This window comes from Callospermophilus lateralis, chromosome 7 (genome assembly GCF_048772815.1).
Source record: "Callospermophilus lateralis isolate mCalLat2 chromosome 7, mCalLat2.hap1, whole genome shotgun sequence".
Classification (NCBI taxonomy): domain Eukaryota; kingdom Metazoa; phylum Chordata; class Mammalia; order Rodentia; family Sciuridae; genus Callospermophilus; species Callospermophilus lateralis.
Genome location: NC_135311.1, coordinates 98,236,922 through 98,245,890, shown reverse-complemented (window position 1 = coordinate 98,245,890; position 8,969 = coordinate 98,236,922). Strand labels below are relative to the sequence as shown.

Genomic DNA, 8,969 nt, shown 5'->3' with positions numbered 1-8,969 from the left:
TGCAGAAGCATAACCTGACAGCACTATGTATCTTTCACTTTCTGTACTAGGACATCCTTGACTCATGCACAACCTGGAAAAGCAAGAGTGTTAACATCCCATGAGGCATCTTATGACCTATAGGGAGCAGGAGGTAATGAATAAATCATAATCCTATAGGTAACAAATTCTGAAATTCATTCCATTAGATCCTCAAATGGTCTCTGAAGGATGAGGCCCAGTTGCCCACAGAAAAGAGTCCTGCAATAATTCCCTCTTGCATCGACATTTTGTCCTTCACTATTTCACACTTTCCAGTCCTCCATCCTAATCCTTGTGTTCATTTCCCAAATAAATTACTATCTTAACTTCTGTCTCAGGCTCTGCTCCCCTAGGGAAGCCCAAGCTAAGAGATTAAACATGAGTTTTCCACAAGGAGATACAGAGGAAAAGCATTTGAGGCAAAGGGGAAAGCATGAGCAAATTCAGGAGGCATGAACTGCACAGACATGTTTATGGCTTGTCAGTAATCAGCTGTTGCTGAAGCATGGGCAAGTGGAATGCATGAGGAAGAGGGAATTACTGGAAGGTGTGTTGATTGGGAAAGATCTACCAAATACACTGACCTGAGAACGTTGAGAAAATGTTCACCCAAAGTTTTGCTTGTTTTTCATCTCAGGCTTCTGTATTGTTCTCCTCCTCTGGGAAATCAGTGGCCTGTGGACTGAACCATAATTTGAGACCCTGAAATCAAGACAAAATGAAATATTCTGGTGAAAGATCACATACTGGAGAACAAAACTACTGCTAGTGTACATATTATCTTCAGAAGAGTATGATGAGTGCATGATCATCTTATTATGACTGAAAGAGGGAGATTCTGAAAAACTTCAAGATAAGAAAATGGAAATGAAATTTATGACACCTATTATTATCCATTAAAATGATGAAAGATAGCAGTACATTTTCATCATTATGAACAAAAAATATTATAAGTGCTTTTGTGAAATCATTCCTTACTTTACTACTTAATTTGCCCATTGGGACTTAAATTCTTCAACTACAAATACTCTTCTCAGGAGGGGTGATGCTTTTAGGTTTGAGAGGGGAATTGGAAACTTTTTATTTTATTATATTTTATGTAACACCATATTTCATCCTGGTAATGGATATTAAACTACCCTATTATTTATGTGCCTCTAAAAAAGAAAAAAGCAATGTTGATTACATTTTCACACAGTGTCAGTTGCAAGATGCATCCTGATTTCAGAGATTTGAGAAAATATGTGACTTAAAGCTGATGCCTACTATTTCATTTTCCCCACCTGAATGGATTCTGTAGGATAGAAATCTAATCTGTCCAACTTTGACTCTTTCTAATACTTGGTACAATTTTGGATATAAGTATGGTTCACAAGTGTTCAAATATTTGTTGAATTACACTGAAAAGGTCCCTATCTTTACCCACTTTGACATAACTCTTAATATCTTACCTCAGATAGGCCATTTCATAGGAAAATATTTTATCACCCATCTCAGAACCCTGTGCAGTATAAGGAAATACACCTATTAATAGCATGAACAAAAATCTCTCATGACCGCCCTCTATGAAGCGCACTAGTCACCTGGTTGGAGAAACCAACTTGGTCACCTGGGAGGCCATAGAGGAGAGCCCTTTGTGACTACATGAGTGGAGCCCAGCTGTGGATGCCCAGCATGGATGACTACACCATCCTGAGAGTGATCAGGGAGGGCTTCTTCAGCAGAGCTCTTTCGGTTTAGCAAGAAAGCAACAATCAGATGTTTTCCATTTAGAAAAAAAGGCTTCTAAGTCTCCCTCTGATAGACAGAATTCTAGGAAAGAGGCTGTTCTGTTAGCCAAAATGAAACACCCAATATTGTTGCCTTTAAAGAATTCTTTGAGGCTGAAGGACATCTGTATGTGATAGAATATTGTGATGGAGGAGATCTACTGCAAAAGATTAAAAAGCAAAGAGGAAAATTATTTTCTGTAGCTATAATACTTAATTGGTTTACACAAATGTGCTTTGGAGTGAACCACATTCACAAGAAATGTGAGCTACACAGAAATATCAATTAGAGGATGTCTTCCTCACCCAAAACGGAAAAGTAAAAATGGAAGATTTTGGATCTGCATGTTTTCTCTCCAATCCCATGGCATTTGCTTATACATATGTGGGAACACCTTATTATGTGCCTCCAGAGATTTGGGAAAACCTGCCTTAAAATAAAAAGTGACCTCTGGTCCTTGGGATGCATTCTATATAAACTCTGTACCCTTAAGCATTCATTTCAGGCAAACAGTTGGAAAAGTCTTATTCTCAGAATATGTCAAGGGTCCATCCACCCACTGCCATCTCATTATTCCTATGAGTTTTACTACCTTGTCATGCAGATGTTCAAAAGGAATCCTTCACAGTGCCCTTCAGCTACTACTCTGCTCTCCAGAGGCAGTTTAGCTCTCGGCTAGTCCAGAACTGCTTACTCCCTGAGGTCATCACAGCATATGGAGAACAAATATTAGATGAAACCAAAATGTGTAAGCATAATACACCAAGAAAAACCAACCCCGGGAGAATCACGATTGCTCTGGGAAACGAAACAAGCATGATGCAAGAGGGAGAAAAAAAAAGATGTAACCACCCCAATTTAGAAGGTACTAATACAAACCTGCATGAAAGTGCATTGAGGAGAGTAACCAGAGGAAAAAAGAGTCAGGTAATCGGTCAGTCCTTCCATGAAAGCCAGTTCAACCAAGTCCTCAGAGGCAGCAGTGGGAGAAAAATGTACCCAGTACAACTCCAAGAGCTTTGGAAAATGCACCCATACTCACCTCCAGTTTAACTGCAGAGGATGATGGAGGTGGTTCTATAATATAGTGAAAATAGTACCTGTAAGCAGTGACTCAGAGACCCCTGACACCCTATTGAACATCCTTAACACTGCTGATCTCAGCTCAGCATTTCAAACATGCATGATATATAGACGATTTTTGAAAGGCTCCCTGTCTGGCGAAACAGAAGTATCTGACAGTGTTGATGGAGGTTCCAATTCTGTCGTTTTGGATCCAGAGAGACTTGACCCTAGGCCGGATGAAGAGGACATGGGCTTTGAGGAAGAAGACCACAACCTTGACTGGGTGTCATAACTGAGGAAGCGAGCTGAATGGCAGGGTGTGTGTGATGGGTAACACCTGCCCCAGAGAATGTGTTGGAGTCCCATGGGAGAGATGTTTCAAATGAGGAATTCATGTTTGGAAATAGAATGAAGAGGAATGAACTGCTAATACTTAAAATTGCTCCTGATTAGCATCACAGTTTTAAAAAATCTAGAACTCCTCTGAGTGAGCACAAGGGAGGAAGGTATAGCAGATGGTTATGAACTTTGCAGTCTGATAGAACAGAGATTGGATACTCGCTCTACCACTAACTAGATGTGTGATTGATTGTAGGAAATTACTTCTTTTGAGCCCCAATTTTCTTAGTTATAAATGAGGATAATGATGCCTACCTCAGACGGACGCTGACCATATACACTTATACTAGCTCATTTGTTAACTATTCCTGTTGCTACAACTTCTGTTTATTACCATGTAGCACTTTTTTACATTTTCTCAAGGTTTGCAGATCTAAATACATGGAATTATAATATAAAAATATCTCACATTACCATTTTTGTTTATACCACCTTGAAAACTCAAAGTGTGGAAGATTTTTCACAATATATTTTGTATATATTTGTCTCCATGCCATGGTTTGTATTTTATCACATATGTAAGAAAAGGACTCCTTTAAAAAAATCGTTGTTTAGGTAAATGTGGTAGTAAAGATAATTTTGAAAGTATAGATTTTATATTAATTATTTACATGAGAGGGTGTGTTTGGAAGATCACAAGATGTCCCTCATTGTTCTAATCCTTTGAAAAGATTTACTATGGAAGAAAATCACTGGACATCGAGGAATTATTTGCAAACATTTTCTGTGGAATTCATTTCGGGTGGGAAGAGAGTTTTCAAAGTTTTGCATGCCTTTATTGATTTAATTTCATGCTCACTGAAGCCCATTTATATCAGAGTCACCGGCACCTTGAACTTGCTGTGATTTTCCTCTGCTTAGTAGCCAGATGATATTTGGTAAGATTCTTGGCTTCTAAGCCCCATGTCTTGGAAACAGCCTACACTGCATTTGTGAAGATTCCGGGGCATTCTTCTTACTGATCCGACTAAGCCTTTGAAAATATACTATGACCACTAGGAAATTTCAGACTTAGTCTGAACTTAGCATAAAAGAATCCAAAGACATGCAAGACTCCAGTGCCTGGAGTGCAGTGGTTATACCTCATTATCCCCAGAGTAGGGGCCCCCTCTTCCTTCCCCTTGGGTCTCTGTGTCTTCCCATCCTGGCCTGGGGCCAAGGCTGCCTGAGCCATGGGAACAGCACAGAGTCATCTCAGATGCCTCCTAGGAGAGGCTGTGAGGCACACACCACCTCCTCATACTCTGCTATAGGAATTTCATCTTCATTTCAGTTTTGTCTACCCAGGGCTTGTTCTAACTTTAGAATTTAGGCAGATTCTCAGAATGGAAAAGGTGATGTTTGCTGGAGTGAATAGTGAGTGGTGGTGGCGTGGGAGTGAACGGTCTGGAATCTGGCTGTGCCATTTTACTATTGGTTGTCTTTGGAAGTATAGTAGTACTCCCCTATCAGCAAGGAATATGTTACAAGATCCCCAGTGGATGCCTAGTACCGTGGATAGCACTGAACACTATACATAAAGTATTTTTTTCTATATCTATATCTATGATATAGTATACCTATGATCATGTTCTATCTTTTCTTTAAAGGAAGCACTTGACAGCTTTTGTTCACTATATCTGAATTGCCAGCATCACTGTTCTTGGACTTTGGGGGTTGTCACTAGGTAAAATAAAGGTTATTGAACACAAGTACTATAATACCGCCATAGTTGACCTGATAATCAAGATAGCTACTAAGTGTGACTATTGGGTGAGTACCATATACAGCATGGATACGCTGAACAAAGGCACATTTCCTCCAAGAGGGATACAGCATAAAGGCTGGAGATCTCACCATGCTACTCAGAACTATATGTAATTTAAAACTTATAAATTGTTCACTTAATGTTTTTAAACATCTTTTAACTGCTGACCTGTGGTTCAGATGTCTGCTTTTTGCTGGGTGCTGGCCCATGGAGTAGGGTGGGAGCTTCTAAGACCTGCTGCATAGTGTTGAACATGCTCCACCCCAAGGACTAGGAGGTGAGGAGACTCTGTACACATATTTCCTTCTCCTATGACAAATATACACTGGAAAAGTGGTAGGATTGCTATATTTTATTGCTGTTCTTCACTTTAATTCCCATTGGTTCTCTCTCCTTATCTTTCATCTTTTTCCTTCCTCCGCTCACTCTTGGAAAACCCTAAAGCAAAGTGTCAATCCAGAGGATAACTGTGTAATCTGGTAACTTTGTTAACTGGATCAAGATATTTAATTCCTTTGAAACTTTTTGTGAAGAACCATATTTTTCACTTATCCAAATATTTACTAATTCATTTACTAATCAAATCAGACTTTGGATGCCAGGCCCTGAATGAGAGATACAGAGATGTGGATACAAGGATGGTTAAAATATGGCCCCCCCCCCCACAGGATGGTTAGAGAAGAGTAGAGAACTGTATGTACTTAGCTCACAATGTTGTTTCGTTGTTTCAATAATTGAGTAAAATATTGCAGGTAAAAATTCTGTGAAAAAAATGTCATATTATGAAAAGTAAGCTATTAACACTTTTGACTCTTCAGGTAACCTCTGAATGGCTTAATTTTTGCTGTCAAAATGTCCTGGTTGGGTTGACTCAAATTGTTAAATCGCATGATAAAATCCTGTTGAAACTACTGAGATGAAGAACAGCAGGCAACCACTATTTTATGTCTGATGTACATTCAACTTCTTTTACAAAGACCTAAGGAAACGTGTCCTCAATATGGTAGATGCGACTTTCTCATTTTAACAAGCCATGCATTAGCAAACCAGGGCTGGTGTGACAGTTCCTCCATGGACCACTTGGTGGCTCCCTTAAGTGTTGCCCTCCTATATGATTCAAATGACTGCCAGAGTTAGAGCCTGGCATCAGCCTGCAAAACAGAGGTGAGAGGGAAAGAGAGGGGCATGCCTCTTCCCTTTGAATAGCTGCCCACCTCTTTCTGCTTATGTTCCATGAGCCCAAATTTAAAATTAGATGACTGAACTTCAGGGAAGACCAGGAAGTCTTTATTGTGGACATTCTGCCACATCCCACATCCAATCTGCCCAAACATATCCAGAAACCAGCCCCTTCTCACCACCCTTGCTCCTTTCTTGATCATTAGCACCACTGTCACTCTTCTCTGGATGACTGCAATGGCCACTTAACTGGCTTCGCTGCTTCTACTATTGCTCTTGAAATCTTTGCTTAACACACCTTGTAGAATGGTTCTTCTGGAATGTAAGCCAGATTTTTTTCCTCCTCTGCTCAAAGCCCTCCAATGGCCTATGAGGTCCTCTGGGGTTTGGCCTTCCTTCCCTCACCTCTCCCTCACTGGAGTCAGTCACACTTGCTCCCTTGTTGGTCCTTAGGATGACAAACACATTTTTTGACTTGCCACCTCATCAACCTGAAAGATTTTTCCATCTCAGATATTTGTTGTTCTCATTAACCTTACTTCCTTACTTCCTTGGCTTAAATATCACTTTCTCATAGAGGTCTACCCTAGCTGCCCTATTTAAAATTGCCAGCCTAACCCCTCACCTTCAGCTCTCCCAATCTAACTCAGTTTATTTTATTTTCATGTCAGGTACATCTTCTAATGTAGTCATCCCCCAGTAACCATGGGGAGTACTAAAATCTGTGGATGATCAAGTCCTTTATGTAAAATGGTGTACACTATTTGTATTTACAGACATTATTTGTATCTACAAATATTCTCCTGTGTTCTTTAATTAGTTGTCATTCTGTATTGTGTAGGGAATGGTGTCCAGAACACAGCACCTACACATATTAAGATGCAACCTTTTTATCCCAAATACTTTTTTAATCATGATTGGTTGCATCTGTGGATGTAGAACCTGTAAATATGGAGAATCAACTGTATATAGCATACTTGACTACCTTTACTGATTCGTGTGTGAGTTCGTGTCTGTGTATCTTTTCTTGTTAGAATGACAGCCCCCCCCCAGCCAAGTATTTTTTTTTCTTCACTGAATATCTCCAGTACCCAGAACAGTGCTTTGTGCTTTTCTTGGTTTGTAATAGATAATAAATATTTGTTGAATGTAAGATTCAATGATGATATGGAGCCAAACTCAGCTCTGATGACATCAGTTGAGGGCTGGACCCACTGTGCCAGAAGCAAGGCTAATTCTAGACTTTTCAGTTTGGGGATTCAATAAATTTCCTTTTGCTTATTCAATGAAAAGGCTACTTAATGAAATCAAGTGGATCTGGGTTTCTGACACATGAAAGAGAAGAACCCTAGCTTCCTCAGGAAGCTACGGTCGACTTGGAAGTCATAGAAGACCTCTCTGAGGAAGTGATATTTAGGTATATTTAAGTGATATTTCTTTAATTATTAATAGAAACTGGTGAAATAAGATGAGGAGGAGGAGAGGCAGTACAGGGGGAATATTCTAGAATGGTGGATGATGGAAGCCGCAAGGTGGGCAAGAACAGGAAGCTGTCCACTGAGGCTGAGATATAATGAATGAGGTAGAGATTAAAGCCAAGAGGTAGGCTGAGGCCAAATCACAGAGCCCTTGCAAACATTAGAGAGGATTTTTAGGCTCTTCGGCCAGCACTGGAGAGCCATCTGTGGGTTTTAAGTAAGACGGTGACATGATCTGGTATACTTTTTGATTACTCTGAGTATTGGATGGTTAATAGATTGTGGAGAGTGTGTGTGTGTGTGTGTGTGTGTGTGTGTGTGTGTGTGTCTGTGATTTAGTGGAACTGTTGTGAAAGTGGGGAGAGAAGGAGTCCAGATGGGATATGATAGTGTTTGAATATGGTTAATGGGTATTGGAGCAAAGTAGATGAAATAGAAATATATTTTGGAGGTATAATCAACAGGATTTGGTGACAGATTGGCTGTGGGGGTGAGGAAGAGGGAGGCAACAAGAATAACTCTTAGGTTTTTGGCTTGGGCAACTCGAGGATGCAGGTGCTGTTTGCTGAGATACGGAAGACTGCAACAGGAGCAGATTGAGAACGAAGCCCATGGTCAGAGCAGCCTGGTCTGATGCAATGTGCTTTTTTGGCTGAGTATTGGAGACATTTTCTATCTAAGTTAGACACTGAAATGTCTTGACTATATTGGAGAAGCAATTTTGTGTAGCACAAATTTTCCATAAGAAAAAAGTAAGGACAACGTCTTGCTTGCTCTGTTTTTCTCTCTGCACATAATTTGGTGGTAGTATATGCTCACAAAGCAAGAACTCAGCCCAGCTGAGAGTGGTGCCTTCCTGGGGTTGTGATGTTGAGGACAGTGATTGGAGGAGTATTAAGGATTGTTCAGCACACCCTTGATGGAGAGTTCCAAAAGGTAACATCATATGAACACTGGACTAGCTGGCTGGTCTTTGGGGTCCTTCCTACCTTGCAGTTCAACAGTTCAGTCGGTAGGAGGTGTTATTAAAAGAAAGCAAAGGCTGGAAAGGATGAAGGAGGCCTTGGGATATAACAAAATATAAGTAGACTCTAAGAATTTATTCATGTCCTCAATGTGAGAATTTACTTTCTCAGGGTTTTCAGGATTTTTGAGCCATCTCAGTAGACTTATTGTCCGCCCATTGGTATCAAAATGTGAACACAAATGAAAGTTAAAATTTTGAACTAGCATAATATTTTAGGAGCATAAATTTGGGGTGAGGGCAACAGAGAATATGAAGTGTATTGCTTTTGGCACTAAAAAAGCAT

At 40.0% G+C, this 8,969-nt stretch overlaps 1 pseudogene; it reads left to right on the top strand.

The window, feature by feature from the left end:
- The first annotated feature begins 1,695 nt into the window (after positions 1-1,695).
- LOC143404459 (serine/threonine-protein kinase Nek3 pseudogene) lies at positions 1,696-3,190 on the top strand (annotated as a pseudogene).
- Positions 3,191-8,969: the final 5,779 nt, after the last annotated feature.